General features: G+C 32.7%; 1 pseudogene; it reads left to right on the top strand.

Annotated features, from left to right (window-relative positions):
• Positions 1 to 9360: 9360 nt before the first annotated feature.
• LOC149221015 (uncharacterized) lies at positions 9361 to 16540 on the top strand (annotated as a pseudogene).
• Positions 16541 to 17292: the final 752 nt, after the last annotated feature.

Below are 17292 nucleotides of genomic sequence, written 5' to 3'. Positions count from 1 at the left end.
TAGAGAAATTCGCAATGTTACATAGAAAATCCATCATGACCAGCAAGCCATTTGAAATCACAAGCCCAACCACATTTCTCGAGGCTTACTATGCTTGTAGCAATGAGGAGAAGAACCTCTTATGTGAGCTCTATCAACATAGTGTCTTGTTATTTCATGGTTCTATTTGGAACCCCAATCGCTTTGTGGGGGATGTAAAGTTGAGAGAATTTATGTCTTACATTAATAACCATGTTGATTAGGTAGCGACCCATATAATTACACAACATAGTTATTCTAGTATTTTTTAGGTTTGGGGAAATAGCACATACCTTTACAGGTCATTAACATTCATAAGGATTCATCTTGCTTTACCTAACACACAAATTTTAAAGCTAAGAATAGACAGGTAACCATCACACACTGTAGGGCACATTTTTAGATAATTGTGTCTTTCTATATTAATAGTGGCATATAAGATTCAAGGACAACACAAGTAATACTCAACGTAGGATTTTCATATTAGTTGCAACTCCACATAAGTGTTGCATTTCCTTGTAGGTGTTGCAAATCTCTCTACTTAGGAAACGTTCAATTGTTGAAACTCCAATATGTGGCCACGGTTTTTGCAATTATCCATGTTTCTCCAAGTATTTAAAGTTATTCCAACTATCCACTATTGTTGCATCTCCTCAATGTTGTCGTAACCCCTCATTGTTGTTGAAAGTCTTCACTGTTGTGCAACTCCTCATTGTTGTTGCCTAAATGTTGTTGCAACCCCTCATTGTTGATGCAACTCATCACTATTATGCAACTCCTCATTGTTGTTGCAACTCTAGGGTGCATTTTCACTATTATGACTCATGTTATTCTTAACATCGTTTTTGCAACTTGTGCTACCCCTATGTTGTGATTGTTGCAACTATTTATTTTTCTCATTGTTGTAGCCTTGGTAATAGTGTTACAAATCTATGTCTATTATGCTAATGTGATATTCAACTATTGAATATGTTTTTTATAGAGAAATTCACAATGTTACATAGAAAATCCATCATGACTAGTAAGCCATTTGAAATCACAAGCTCGCCCACATTTCTAGAGGCTTACTATGCTTGTAGTAATGACGAGAAGAACCTCTTATGTGAGCTCTATCAACATAGTGTCTTGTTATTTCATAATTCTATTTGGAACCCAAATTGCTTTGTGGGGGATGTAAAGTTGAGAGCATTTATGTCTTACATTAATAACCATGTTGATTGGGTAGCAACCCATATAATTACACAACATAGTTATTCTAGCAATTTTTAGGTTATGGGGAAATAGTGCATACCTTTACAGGTCATTAACATTCATAAGCATTGGGCTTGCTCTACCTAACATGCAGATTTTAAAGGTAAGAATAGACAGGTAAGCATCACACATCATAGGGCACATTTTTAGAGAATTGTTGTCCTTCTATATTAATAGTGGCATACAAGATTCAAGGACAACACAAGTACTACTCAATGTAGGATTTTGACATTAGTTGCAACTCCACATAAGTGTCGCATTTCCTTGTAGGTGTTGTAAATCTCTCTGCTTAGGCAAGGTTCAATGGTTGAAACTCCAAGATATGACCACAGTTGTTGTAATTCTCCATTGTTTCTCCAAGTCTTTAAAGTTGTTGCAGCTATCCACTATTGTTGCAACTCCATAATGTTGTTGCAATCCCTCATTGTTGTTGCAACTCCTCATTGTTGTTGCCTCACTATTGTTGCAACTCCTCATTGTTGATGCAACTATTCACTGTTATGGAACTCCTCATTGTTGTTTCAACTCTAGGGTGCATTTTTCACTATTGTGACTCATGCTATTCTTAACATTGTTTTTGAAACTTGTTCTACCCTATGGTGTGATTGTTGCAACTCTTTGTTTTTCTCGTTGTTGCAGCCTTGGTAATAGTGTTAGAAATCTATGTCTATTATGCTAATGTGATATTCAACTATTGAACTATTAATTTTGGACCATTTAGATGGGTTAAAAAAACATTTTATAATGTAGGAAAATGATAAAAACAAGTGGATGGCAAAAAAAATTGTAATTTTTCCACCACCTATCGCACAACTAAATTGAGTCAGTATATGTATGTTTTTACCATTTTCTAAAGAAATAAATGTAATGAACAACCTAGTTTTCATGGATTTCCATCCACCTGTTGGTTTATTTTAGATAGAACCCTTATTATCCTTGATTTGTAGAGAAACTGTAAGCTTGAAATTAGTAGCTTGTAATCAGAACTAAGGATTTTGTTTCTACAATTCAATTTCTCTAGTTTGAGTAATGGTGTGTTGAGAAATCAAATTTTATTTATTTTCCAACCATTCCCTCTTCTAAGGAGGTATGGCCCATCCTTAGTTAGGTACGATCTATATCCATAACGTGGTTGTAGTTCTAATTTCTATTCAATATTAATTTTTTTATGTACTTTATTTTTCATATTGTTGCAAATATAAATTGTTAATTGTTGCATCTTTGATAAATTACTATTTTCTGCAACTTCGATAAATTACATTGTTGTAACTCTAAACTATAGGTGTGCCACTATAACTTAGGCATTAATGTTATATTTATTCACTCACTAATTGATTTCTTGAAGGAATTGTAGTATTGCCTGATTTAGGGTTTTTTTCTGCAGCTCCCATAGTTGTAACTTTGTAGTAGTGTTAACGTTACTATGTTTCTAGAATCTTAACAGTTCTATTTTGTTGTTGTAAATTTTTTTTATTGTTAACATTGTATTGATTCCATAATATTAACATTTTTGTTTGCTTTTTGGATTAGTTATTTTATGCATTTGGATTACAATTTCAATTTCTTTATAAGAATTGTGAGTTAACGGTTTGTAATTGAATGCATTTATGTTGCACATGAAATTACATATTAATTGAAAAAATAAAGATTATTCTCATCACTTGTCCAAGTGTCCTTTAGATGCTAATGTGATATACTTTTCCTGCAAGAGTGCTTTACTTCCTTGCAACATAGGTCAGACAGTGTGCTTTACATTCCTACAAGTGCGGATTGGATTGAAGGTGTGGCTTAAATTACTTGGTGAATTGTAAAAGCATCAGTATATATTGAACTATGATAATCATTTACTTACTACAACTTCAAGAAACATACATGATTGTAGTAGCATATGAAATGCACAATGATTCACAAGTTCCCCTATGAACCCTGGGCTCACAATTAGATGAACAATCTTTTGGTTTTCTTTCCAAACAATTGAAACGGTAAATAAAATCCATCGTTACCTTCCATGATACCAATGTATGTATGTGTGTATGCATGCATGCATTGTTATAATGAAAGGAATACTCTATTCCAGGATTATACATTGGTGGATAGTATGGAGAAATACATTCAAGAGAAAGGTTCATAACTCATTGAGGATGGTTTTCATGTCCTAGAGCTTAGGAAACACTGGGAAAAGGAAAAACATTCTAAAACTAAACTCAAATTTCACTCAAGTAAAAAGGAAAAAGTGAAAGTGTTCTAACTTTCTTGTATCACATTCTTGACATGTGTAAATTCACTTGTAGGTCCAATTTCACCCTTGCATGAGAAGGGGAAAGGATAAGAGCAAAAACTTTAGAAGATGTTACATTGGGAATGGATATATAAGGAGTTTCTTGCCTTCCATAAGGGGTTGTATGACTCTTGACAAAATTTTATGGGAATGTCTCATTATTATGTGAGAAAGAGTGATTTGAAATTTTATACTCAGTAGAGCATATTATTATTTATTATAATCTAGTTTTTGTGGAATACGGGTTAGGAGTATACTTAACCAACTATGATTACTTATGCTCATATTATTCCTATCTCCTTGTACCATTCTTTTGGGCCCATTACAAGATGGCATTTTAAAGTGTGGTTCAATCACTAGGGGTTGGGTGTAATAGTAAGATCCCTACACACTATAACCTCATGGGGTTGGGAGTGCTACAAGTTGAGGATCCTCTTCACCACACTAAAACTAATTAGCAAATAATCTAATATGTAATATTTCTTGGAAATTGTGTAGGTTATTTTTTTAGGGTGCCACTACTAAGTATGTTACATGACCAACCAAGAGTATGCATCCAATGCTTGAATGGTAGCAAGATCCCTACACCCATAACAAATTATTATGGGAATAAGTTATTTATAGATATTTATTATATGCCCTTACCTCCCTTACCTTGTTAAGCTAAGATCCCTACTCAAGGGATAAAACTTGTGAAGGTATTTGCATGGGTCGCAAGGAAATCGACCCTTAGTGTGATCCATGGGGGCTTCACTCAATGAACCTCTGACATATCACATGATTTTGTGGCATACTAAACAATACCCTTAATTTGACTACATATTAGAAAATACCTCTAAAAATCAAATTATCTAACCCCCTACAAATATGAACCCAATACCCCTTCCCAATTTAAAAAACCCTTACTTTCACTAGATATTGTAGGTACCTATTTTTTCATTAAAAATTTTTATACCCCTTTAAATTTTTTCAATAATTTTGAACTTCATTGATATATCTTTCAATATAAAAACCATTTAACCCCTATTATATGTTCAATATATTATTTCATTTTTTCATCATTATATATCCCCCAATATGAATGCACATGGTATAGTATCGTTGCCCCAGCGAATCCCTTGTGGTGTGATCCCTCAACCCCCAACATCCCCCAACCATTGGTAGAAGATTGGTTAGTGGGAGTTGGAGCACCATTGGATTAACTCTTGGAATCTAATTAGCTTAGAGTTACAAGTATTTTTCTTATATGATTTATTTATGCAGTGATGATTATCATGATTTCATGGTGTAATTGTGTATGATTTATGGATTCATGGCATGCTCTCTTATATTGTATTCTTGGTGGATTTATTTATATATAATATGATGATTTTAGATTTGGTTGCATTGTTGTGTGCAATTATAAAAATAAAAAATGGTTAAGATGGTACCCTAAAGAGTTTTCATATGTCCATGAAGATGAAGAACCAATAATAACATCGAATTACCAATTTCATAATGTGAAAGAAAAAATGATTGTACCACTACCTACCAACATATAAAAGATGTTTTCAGGTCATTGAGACCCCGCTCTTTTTTATAGTATTAGCTGAATGGATGCAACATATTCTAACAATTGCATCTATAATAGGATAGTCCTACTTTCATATGACCTAACGACTAATTTAAAGGCCTCCACGGGATCATTAACACCTCTATTATTAAAACCCTCTTGGATAAAAGCCACCCCAGTAGTTTTCTCGATGTCAAACATTTCATCAAACACTTTGTATTCAAGAATTTCAATAAGCACTAAGTTTTCATCCTTGTAACAAGTGAAGTGCACTAGGTGTGTATCCTTCTCACAAAGAAGAGATCATATTTAGGTTGTGTACAAGAAGCAATGACCATATTAAGCCTCCTCGCTAACTCCTAGGCCTCAATAATATTTGATGTATTACATTCACTAATCTAGTTCTTACTCCACAAATGGGAAACATAAATTGGAAGAGGAGAGGGGGAACCCAATAAAATATATCCCACTTCAGATCTAGTTAATTCAGCATTTTGTCTATCAAAAAGATAAATTACCTAATAAAGCACTCTAACATACTCAACTTCAAACACCATATGTCCCCTATGCACTCATCAAAGCATCCAGTGTAGATAGAAAAATCAAATCTCTCAAGGTTCATGTAATGACATGTAAACACAATTACATTGCATTACAACGATGAAATGTCAAAATCAGAAAATTTACAATTTTAATTTCTTACACCTAATTTACCAAACTATTGAAAAGAGAATCCAAAAAACCTTTAATAATATCCCCTTGTCCAAATAGTATCAATAATTCTTCCATGAGTTTGATTTTAAATTCCTCACAATTCACATTAATAGCTTCAATGGATATAATGATAAGTGTGAGGAACGTTCACGAATGTGTTTCTATCATAGTTCATCATTCTCAAAACCTTTAAATCTTTAAGAAATTAAATTTCTTTAGTTATTCATAAACAAAACACAAATACAAATACAAAAATTGAGATTATATGAATAATAATTTTTTTTTTATATCGATTTTTTTTAATAATTAATTTTTCAAGCGAATGGATTGGAATTACGTTTTGTTAATGTATGATACAAGTCTCTAATAGATGTATTCTATTAATTAAAATTCATTCTTTTTAATGTACGAAATAGTTTTTTAATAAAAACATTAAATGATGAAACTAATTATGAACTTGATTTTTTTAGTAGATATACAAAAGTTAATTAATCATTAAAATTTGTATAAAAGTATAATTATATAAAATATAGAAATTTTAAACAAAAGTAAATTTTATAATTAAAAATTATAAAATAGAGTTAGTCTCTTTTATTTATATATAAAATTCAAAATTTATAAAAAAAACTATATATTTTATATTTTGTTTTCTTCCTTTTACTAATAATATTTTATAATATCCCTTTTAAATACTTTTCTAAAAATACTTATTATTAACTTAAATAATTCTAAATTTTATATATTTTAAAAATATTTTTGTAATATTAATATTTTATAGTATGGAAAAATAATTAATTAAAAGATGTCTTAATCACAAAAAGAAATTTCAAGTAGACTATAGTATCTAATATAGAAAAATAATTAATTAAAAGATGTCTTAATAACAAAAAGAAATTTCAAGCAGATCATAATACTATAAGATAAACTAACAACAATCATCAACCTCTTTAAAATCTTTATCATTAATCAGACATTTTTTTTAATTTAACTAAAACACCAAATAAAATATTATTCAGATGTGCATATCTTCTTAACCTTATTCATTAACATTAAAAAAGTAAAAAAAACCACAGAAAGCAATCTATAGTACATCATAATACTATAAGATAAATTAAGAAAAATCATCAATCTCTTTAAAATATCTCTCATTAATAAAATATTTTTTTAATTTAACTAAAACACCATAAATATTCAGGATGTCCATATCTTCTTAACCTCATTCATTAGCATTTAAAATGAAGAAAATATTCAAAAAGTGTCATATTTATTCTAATCAGATAAATAACACAAAAAAGTAGAATAAACTTTCTAACACGGTTTTAAATAAAAATACATTTTTAATTAAAAAATAATATATGAAATGCTCATCTCATTTATTATTATTCTTATATATAGAATAGATAATATGAAATGCTCATCTCATTTATTATTATTCTTATATATAGAATAGATAATATATGAAATATTCATCTAGTTTATTATTATTCTTTTATATATATATATATATATATATATATATATAAAGCTATTCTATATGATTATTATTATTCTCTTTTATATATATATATATATATGCTATGATTATTATTATTCTCTTTTATATATATATATATGCTATGTGATTAAGAAGAAGGAATAGAGTCAATTATACCTAACTTCAATTTTTACAAATAATATAAAATGATTTAGAAAACTTTGATTCTCACCAATAATATGAAAGGTTAATAATTTAATAATATTAACCATATATATAGATTAACAAAAAATAATCTTTTTTTAACATACTTTTAATTCGATCAAAATATTAAATAAAATATTGATAAAATCTCTCTTTTCAACTTTTTTTTATTAATATTTTAAAAAATTAATACATTATAATATTTATGTTAATGAAATTAACAATTAAATTAATAATAATATTAATTTATTTCAGACTTTATTATTCTATAGATATTATTCTCTTAATTTTTATTACTAAAATTTAAATGTCGTCAAAGATGCCAGCCTCTTCCGAACGTCATTCATTAGCACTTAAAATTGCGCGCTCGACAGACTTCTCATGTATCCCCGAAGCAGCGGAAACACCTTAGGGTGTGGCGTGGGGATTCGGCAGTAGGAATATCGAACAACCAAACGGACAGAACCAGGTTCGAAACTTAATTCAGAAGTAACAATGGATAAATTCCTATCAGGATTGTCCACTTGATATGTCTCTCTGCCCACTTTAATTGTTTTCAAGAGTTATTAATGAAATTTCACTTCTTATTATTTAAATTAAATTTTAAATATATATATTTCTGTTTATTATAAAAATTTTGAAAAAATTGTATGGAGTATGTTTTAAAACTATTTTTTTAATTTAGAGTTTGTGTTTTTTAAATATAAAGAAATATGATAATGGTCTAAGATCGGGGCCACTAGCATGTTATTCCATGTGGCACGGTTTTTCTTGAGTAAGAGTGATGAGTAAGCTTGCATTGGTGGATATTGGCAGGTGATCGTTGTGCCCACAAACCAACTAAGTTATGATATGTTTCCCACTATTTAACAAATGCTGATTTCTTTTTTAAACATTGAAATCATATCATTCAAACATATATCTTAAGGGTCATTTCAGGTGGCATGATTTTTCTTAAATAAGAGTGATTAGTCAGGTTATATTCACCAATAACTAGTAATAAATTTTTGGAAAGTTTTCCCTTTTATTTCCTACAATGCCGCAAGGATTATTGAAATCATAAATTTAACAGGATTCTATCTAGAAATCAGCTGGAAACTCCAAAAAATCTCACTTAAAGACTACTCCTTAATAGTTGTCTTCACTGCTTTGACAACTAAATTATGGTAGTTTTTCGACTAGAAATAGATATATATATATATATATATATATATATATATATAGATATATACTTTCAATAAATTCTTATCTCCCTATTTAATTTTAAGTAAATTTGATATAAAATACACTTTCAATAAATTCTTATTTTCCTATTTATTTTCAAGTAAATTTGATATTAAATATATTCTAGGGCAAAAAGCACTATATGCCTATCAAATAACTTTTATAATTTGTTGTAAGTCTTAATATTACAATCTTGTGGTGGTTGTGCCGTGTGCTAAGAGAACAAGACATGTTAAAATATCCAGTGAAGATGAGATCTCAAATAATAACTTCAACCTATTAAATGTCCCTCCTCAAACCACAAGTAAAATTCGTCAATTTTGGTAGATCACAGACAACTTGATAAACCAAAAAAAAGCTTGGGTAACCTACTAAACTGATTTGCTGATTAGAAACGATATTCTTGTCACGGTGGGTCATAAGGCTGCTAAGTCGATGCGATATAAATTTCCGTGAAGGCACGTTCAATTGTTCGATCTATATGGCGATCATTATGGGTAACGAATAACTGTAATAATTTGACGTGCCGATTGGAAACATTATTCTACTTTTAGTGGGGTTCTTCTTGAAATTCATGGCTAATTGCAGTTTTAACATCGTCACAGATATCATCAGACATAAGCATAGAAGCAGCAGAGTATTGCCATGGCAGCTGACGAGTCTGAAACTACGGCCAAGCCTAAGGATGCTAATTCCATCACCATAAAATTGATGGTCAGTAAGAGAAGTGGCAAGATAATTTTAGAGCATAACAGTGCACAACGGAAAATCAAAGACAAATATAGTATAAAAACCATACACAAATGACACAGTGATTTAACATGCTTCACCCAACCAATCTGGGCTACATCCACCAAACGGAGGCATCGACAATCTTATTATTAATCAAGAGATTACAAATAATTATTTCCTTATACTCTCTACTACCATCCCAATATCTGTACGGGCATATATTTTATAGCTAAGAGAATCCAACTAACTCATAAATCCTCTCACAACAAATATAGAATGCATTAACTCTTTTCCAACAAAATAGAAATATTTTAGCAACAAATCCTATTGTTGTCACATACATGAGATTTTGCCCAATTTGTTAAAACCAAAAATCTCAACAATCTCCACCTTGACAACAATTAGCTTGATACCCTGTTTTTTTATTATTTTTATCTTTTCTGCAAGCCAAGAGAAGCCAAACACCAACGTAGCTTCTCTAAAAAAACTGGTTTTGTGGACATGTATGCACAGTTCTCCTTTATATGCACCTTTTCAAGAGAGACCCCCCTTTCAGTGATAACCTGTCTTACAAAATGGTACTTGATTGGTATATGCTTTGATTTACTATGATAGGCTGGATTCTTAGCCAAATGTATTGCACTTTGACTATCACAGAATAACTTCATGTTGTCCTGCAACCTACCAAACTCACCAAACAAACCTTTCAACCAAATCGCTTCTTTGCAAGCATGAGAAGCAGCAATGTATTATGCTTCAGTAGTGGATAAAGCAACAATGTTCTATAGCTTTGACATCCAGCTAATAGCTCGACCTGCAAGAGTAAAGACATACCCTGATGTTGACCTTCTCTTATCCAAATCACCTGCAAAATCAGAATCAACATATCCACAAACAAATTCACTACTTTTATTATAAGTGATACAATAATCACTTGTGCTTCTCAAATACCGAAGCACCCATTTCACTGCTGACCAATGTTCTTTACCTAGATTTTCCATATACCTGCTGACAACCCCAACTGCATGTGAAATATCTGGTTGAGTACAAACCATCGCATACATCAAACATCCTACTACATTGGCATACGGAATTCGAGACATATATTCCTTTTCTTCATCTGTATTAGGACATAAACTGGAAGAAAGCTTAAAATGGGAAGCTAAAGGGACTGACACAGGCTTCACATTGTTCATACCAAACCTCAAGAGTATTTTCTCAATATACTTCTGTTGTGATAGCCATAGCTTACCATTGCTCTTGTCTCTGAAAACCTCCATCCCCAAAATCTGTTTTGCTGCTCCCAGATCTTTCATATCAAACGTCCCTTGCCATCTGAGCCTTTAACCCGTTAATCTCCAATATGCTTTTTCTTGCTAAAAGCATATCGTCAACATATAACACTAAGATAGTGAACATGTCATCATTTAATTGCTTAAAATAAGCACAATGATCATATTCAATTCTTATATATTTATGACTCAACATGAAAGAATCAAACTTCTTGTACCATTGCCGAGGCGACTGCTTCAGGCCATACAATGATTTCTTGAGCCTGCAAACAAATTTCTTATTGCAATGCTGAACAAACCCTTCGAGTTGTTCCATATAAATTTCCTCATCTAAGTCTCCATGTAAAAATGCAGTCTTAACATCTAGTTGTTGCAATTCTAAATCAAGCAAAGCGACTAATGCTAACACAATTCTAATTGAAACTATTTTAACAACTGGTAAAAAAATCTCATGAAAGTCAATGCCTGCTTTCTGAGAAAAACCTTTTGCGACCAACCTCTCTTTGTACCTGTGCTCAGTATCATTCATGCCCCGTTTCAACTTGAAAACCCATTTACATCCCACAGTTTTCCTGTCTTTCGGAAGTTCAACCAGATCCCATGTGCCATTCTTACCTAAGGCCATCATTTCGTCCTTCATGGTTGCTTTCCACTTGTCACTTGTCGAACCTTCTACAGCTTCCTGATAGCACAGAGGTTCATCGTCATTAGCGGTAAATGCAACTGAAGTAACATAATCATCATACCTTTTAGGAGGACATTTGATTCTTGTAGACCTCCTTAAGGATGTTTCTGGTGCTTCCACAATTGGCTGACTACCTTCTATAGGAACTTCTTCATGGTCAGCATCTGAGACCTGTTCATGATCTACATCTGAACCCTGTTCATGATCTGATTCTGAAACCTGTTCATGACTAGTATCTCAACTCTGGTCATCATGACTATCATTAGAAGTGCTTTAAAAATGAATGTGCTGAAAAGAAGATACATCATCATGTTTCAATCTATTATCTACATCTAACTGTACAAGAGAGGATTCATTAAACTTTACATCTCTGTTGATGATGATCTTGCGGGTAGTAGGATCCCACAATCTATATCCCTTTGTTCCATCACCATATCCAACAAAGATATACCTTTTTGACTTTGGATCTAATTTAGTTCGCTGATGTTTAGGCACTAGAGCATATGCATCACAACCAAACACTCTGAGTTTAGAATAATCACAAGGGTGACCTTTCCATACCTCTTGAGGAATCTTGCAACCTATCGCCATGGATGGTGATCGATTTATCACATAACAAGTTGTAGCCACCACTTTTGTCCACAATTCCTTCTGCAAACTGGCGTTACTCAGCGTACTCCTTGATCTCTCTAAAAGAGTCTTGTTCATGCATTCAAAAACTCCATTTTGCTGAGGAGTATAAACAGTGGTCTTATGTCTTTCGATCCCTGCATCCTTGCAATAGTTTTCAAACTCCTTGGAAGTAAACTCACCACCATTGTCAGTTCTTAAACATTTTATAGTTCTACTAGTGATGTTTTCTACCAATGCTCTAAACTGCTTGAAAATTGTAAAAACATCAAACTTCCTTTTCAACATGTAGACCCACACTTTCCTAGAAAAATCATCAATAAACGATACAAAATATGACGACCCACCATATGAGGTTGTAGGGGCTAGACCCCAAACATCTGAATGGATATAATCAAGTATTCCTTTACTAGTATGTTTTCCTGTTTTAAACTTTTTCTTAATTTGTTTTCCAAACAGACAATGTTTACAAAAATCTAACTTTCCAGACTTTAGATTAGGAAGTAACTTGCGATCAGCCAAAAATTTTAACCCTCTTTCGCTCATATGGCCCAACCTTTGATGCCATAAGCGAATGGAACTACTGTCATGTTCAGACATGGTAGACACATGATCTGACCCTGTTCTTCCTTCTAACTGAAATAGATTTCCTACCTTCTTAGCTTTCATTACTAGTAAAATACCTTTGTAAATTTTCATTACTCCACCTTGAATTACAATTTTATATCCATTTGTGTCAAGTGCTCCTAGTGAAATTACATTTTTCCTTAAATCTGGTACATGTCTTACATTAGTTAACATTTTGGTTGTCCCATCAAACATTTGCAGCTGTATACTCCCTATTCCCACAATATTACACGTGACATCATTACCCATGTACACAACTCCATCATTAATTGATCTATACGTCTTAAACCATTCTCTATGAATACACATGTGGTTTGATACACCGGAATCTAACAACCAATGTTGATCGTGATTTGACAAATTAACTGATAACACTTCATAACTCATACCTGAACCAGATGTCGAACCTGTATCTGTCGTGTTTGCTTCCTTCTTCTCTGTCGAAAAATCTTCTTTAGAAGTTTACTGTCGCTTCCAGTAGTCCTTCTTCAAATGCCCCAATTTGCCACAAACCAACGCTTTACCTTACTCTTCTTCCCTTTCGATTTTGACCATGAGTCACTTTGCCTGCTGAAGCGTCGTTCTTTAGAACGACCTCTGACCATCATTGCTTCTGATGTAGAGGTATCTAAATTCAACCTTCTCCTTGTTTCTTCAGATAATAAAGATGCAACTACATCAACAAACTCAAGGGTTTCTGATGAACTAAGACTTATAGAAGTAAAAAAATGATCCCATGACTCGGGCAACGAGCATAATAAAGTAATATCTTTATCCTCTGATTCAAATTTTACTTCTATACTTTCTAATTGCACCAGGAGAGTATTAAAAACATTCAAATGATGAGTAATCGATGTACCTTCCTTCATTCGCAAAATGTACAACTAGCGCTTTAGAAGAATCCTATTGGTTAAGGATTTTGTCATGTACAGCTTCTCAAGATTCGTCCACAAACCAGCAGTTGTTTTCTCCGACATGATATTAAACAAAACATCATCTGCCAAACACAGCCGAATAGCACTCACTGCTCTTTCATCCATCTCGGTCCACTCATCATCTGTCATGTTGTAAGACTGCTTGGACTTTCCCATCAACGCCTTTGCCACGCCTTGTTGCACAAGCAGATCGTACATCTTCACTTTCCAAATCTCGAAGTTGTTTTTGCCATTAAACTTCTCGATTTCAAAATAAGCACTCTGACTTTTTTCCATATTGTATCAACCAAGAAACAATCTCCAATTCCAACTTGTTAATCAATCAAATTAATATATAACAAAAAAATTGCCTTCGCCTTCGACTGTACTGCGTATACTTTATCAAAAATCGCCCTGCCTATACAGACTGCAAATTATAAATCAAAAACAAATAAAAAATTGTAGTTTTAGCAACACAGTCCTCAGTTGGCGCACTTAAGGGGTTTTGGCGTGTCCTCAACAGCAGACGATCCACACTAGAAGCAAAATCAGTTAGAGTATGGAAATTGGAGCGACTAAACCCATCGGATCTGCGCCAATCGGGATATTGGGCTCTGGCGCGATTATCAAGCTCAGATCCGCGCCAATTGGCGCTCCTATTCCTTAATTACCCACGCCAATCCGTTCACTGCCTAATATTGGCGCGACTGTTTCGTCCGAAACCGTGCCAATCACCAAATCCCGGAAAAAACTCCACATGCCGCTCTGTCGCACGCACGCACTCGCTCCTCGACACGCTCTCATACCAATTGTTAGAGCATAATAGTGCACAACGGAAAATAAAAGACAAATACAATATAAAAACCATACACAAATGACACAGTGATTTAACGTGGTTCACGCAACCAATCTAGGCTACATCCACCAAACAGAGGCATCAACAATCTTATTATTAATCAGGAGATTACAAATAATTATTTCCTTATACTCTCTACTACCACCCCAGTATCTTTACAGGCATATATTTTATAGCTAAGAGAATCCAACTGACTCATAAATCCTCTCACAACAAATATAGGATGCATTAACTCTTTTCCAACAAAATAGAGCTAATTTAGCAACAAATCCTATTGTTGTCACATACATGAGATTTTTCCCAATTTTTTAAAACCGAAAATCTCAACAGATAATGTACGCAGAAGCAGGGAAGGATTTGTTGATCTGCTATTCAGTTTTCTCGTACTGCCAAGTGAGGCCATTCTCAAGCAGGCGCTGGTGTCCAAGGATACTAAGGAGAAGGATGACACAAAAGTTTGCTGCATCACAAATCTTTATAAGACCGTGGACAGTCTGTCTGCGTCTCTCATGAAAGAAGACAAAGCGGATTTTTTTAGACCCAGAGGTTTTCTCCACAACCTACACCAGTGACACATTGAACATTAAATCTTCTACTTTGGCTCCAGCTTCCAAGTATTATGTGTGCCCCCGTACAGGGAGTTACGGTGGTATGTCACATGGTCTTAGCACCCAAAATGGGACTGTAAACTGTTCCTACTACGGCTATACGATAAACTGTGAAGTGAAGTTGGAGGACAACCCCCTTGCAGCCACCAAAGATTCAGTATGTCTTACGGGATATGTGAAGAAGACTGTCAGCGTTTTCTTCACAGACGACTTAAGTGTAATTCCATTTGGTTCCACTACCACAATAGTTCAGTTGTGGAATAAAATCGATGTGAAGGAGCCCACGGAACTGGAAGAGCAGAATGTCACAGTTGGCCCCAACAAGGTATTCAATTTTGTTATAACACCTTTTCTCACTCATGGCACTCACAGATTGGTATTACGTACCTTAAAACAAATAACCATTTTTGTGTTAATACTTGGGTACAGGTGACAGGCTTGCTAAAAGCTTCCATGGTTCACAACACAACTCTAAATGCAGTCTTCAAAGCAGAGCGTAAAGTAAGTATATATCCCGTTAAATATTAAGCATGATGTAATAAATTATTTTTTGACTTTTATTTTACAACTAATTATTAGTTATTTAGGGTCATTCAAATTTAATAATTAATTCACTGATTTTTCATCTTATTTACTAACATAGATTTATTTTAACCTTACATCTATCATGTTCTAAGAGGGATCAAATCTCTTTTTATAATAAATGAGATTTGTATCTCAAGTAGAAGAGATTTGTATTTCAAGGTATTTGATCCCTCTTCATAGATCCTGGTTAAGATGGATATAAGCTTGTATTAATATTAATATTAGATGTTTTTTACATAGCATGATAACAAAATTATAGGCATAAGCTTGTATTGATATTAATGTTTTAATATTAATATTAGATGTTTTTTACATAGCGTGATAACAAAATTAATATTTTCAAATATTACAACTTTGACGTGGAAATATTTATGTTATTAAGTTTTTTTATATATCTATATTATATGGGTTTTCCTTTTAAAGATTCATTTTACAAATATTTAATTAAAAGAAATATTAAAAGATTTTGGACCAAGATTTTAGACTTTTTGTGTTGAATTTTATTGTAGGTTTTTTTATTTATATGGTTATTTTCATTTTTGTTTTAGATAAACATTAAAAAAAAATTATTTTTAATATTATTTTATTGGAGATGCAACATATTTACACATCACCTACATACAAGAATGTAAAATATACTTCTAAACACAATTATCTATTAAAAATCACTTTAACCCATTGTTAATTTGCTAACTTATGTTTCTTATTACTATAGTCTTGTGATTTAAATTGAAAATCATCACCAAATTATTTTTCTGCACTGTAACTCACTTTGTTTGCCTTTCCTTTGTATGAAGTCTTTGACTACCATGGACATGGGGATAACTGGAATATCACTGCAGGAACTTGTAAAATTACTGAATGAAGCCCTGAAGAATCGTAGCAGCGACAAGTGACCGATCAGAATATGAATATATATATATATATATATATATATATATATATATATATATATATATATATATATATATATATCTATGTATATATATATAAGCTTTGAAGGATGTTCGGTCAGTACCTATAGGAAGCAGTAGAATATATGTTGGCGACCAGTTTCTCTTGTGTTCTTTGCCATACGCTAGTACGAATTAAATAAATGAATCAATAGTCTCTTGTCTACGATTCATAATCACTTTATAAATCTCAATATCACTGTACTCTTCTGAAAATTTAGGTGCATGTATATGTGCATGTGATGATAGCAAAAATACGATTCTTTAATACAGAATTAAAACTTAATGCCCAAGAAAAATACCTCCGGCCATTGATGCTTGCTCACACACTCTGACACTATTTACCTGAGCTCAAAGCTCACACACAGCACCAGCATTTTGCTACGCTTCTCCGAACTCCTCAAACTTGCTCTCTCTCAGTGTCAAAATAATCTCAGATATTAAAACCCTTCTTGCATTTAAACAAAAGAGAATTCATGGTGACTCTGTATGGTATAAGCTTCGAATTGAGTAAACATTTATACAAAATATCTACCGTCATAAGGCTGAGAATTCCAGAAAAGCAAACAAGCTTTAACAAAGCTTCAGCCGATGGCAATGGCTGGAAAGAGATTCGAAATTTTGGCACCACCGTTGTATTTTACTTACAGTTCACGGTAATAGAGTAAATCTAGAGGTATAAGGGGCGACTCCAC

The sequence above is a fragment of the Pinus tabuliformis genome, chromosome Q, assembly GCF_031772625.1.
Source record: "Pinus tabuliformis cultivar Carrire ecotype Pingquan chromosome Q, CPIR1, whole genome shotgun sequence".
NCBI lineage: Eukaryota > Viridiplantae > Streptophyta > Pinopsida > Pinales > Pinaceae > Pinus > Pinus tabuliformis.
The sequence above is the reverse complement of the archived record's forward strand: the minus strand, read 5'-3'. Positions and strand labels throughout refer to the sequence as shown.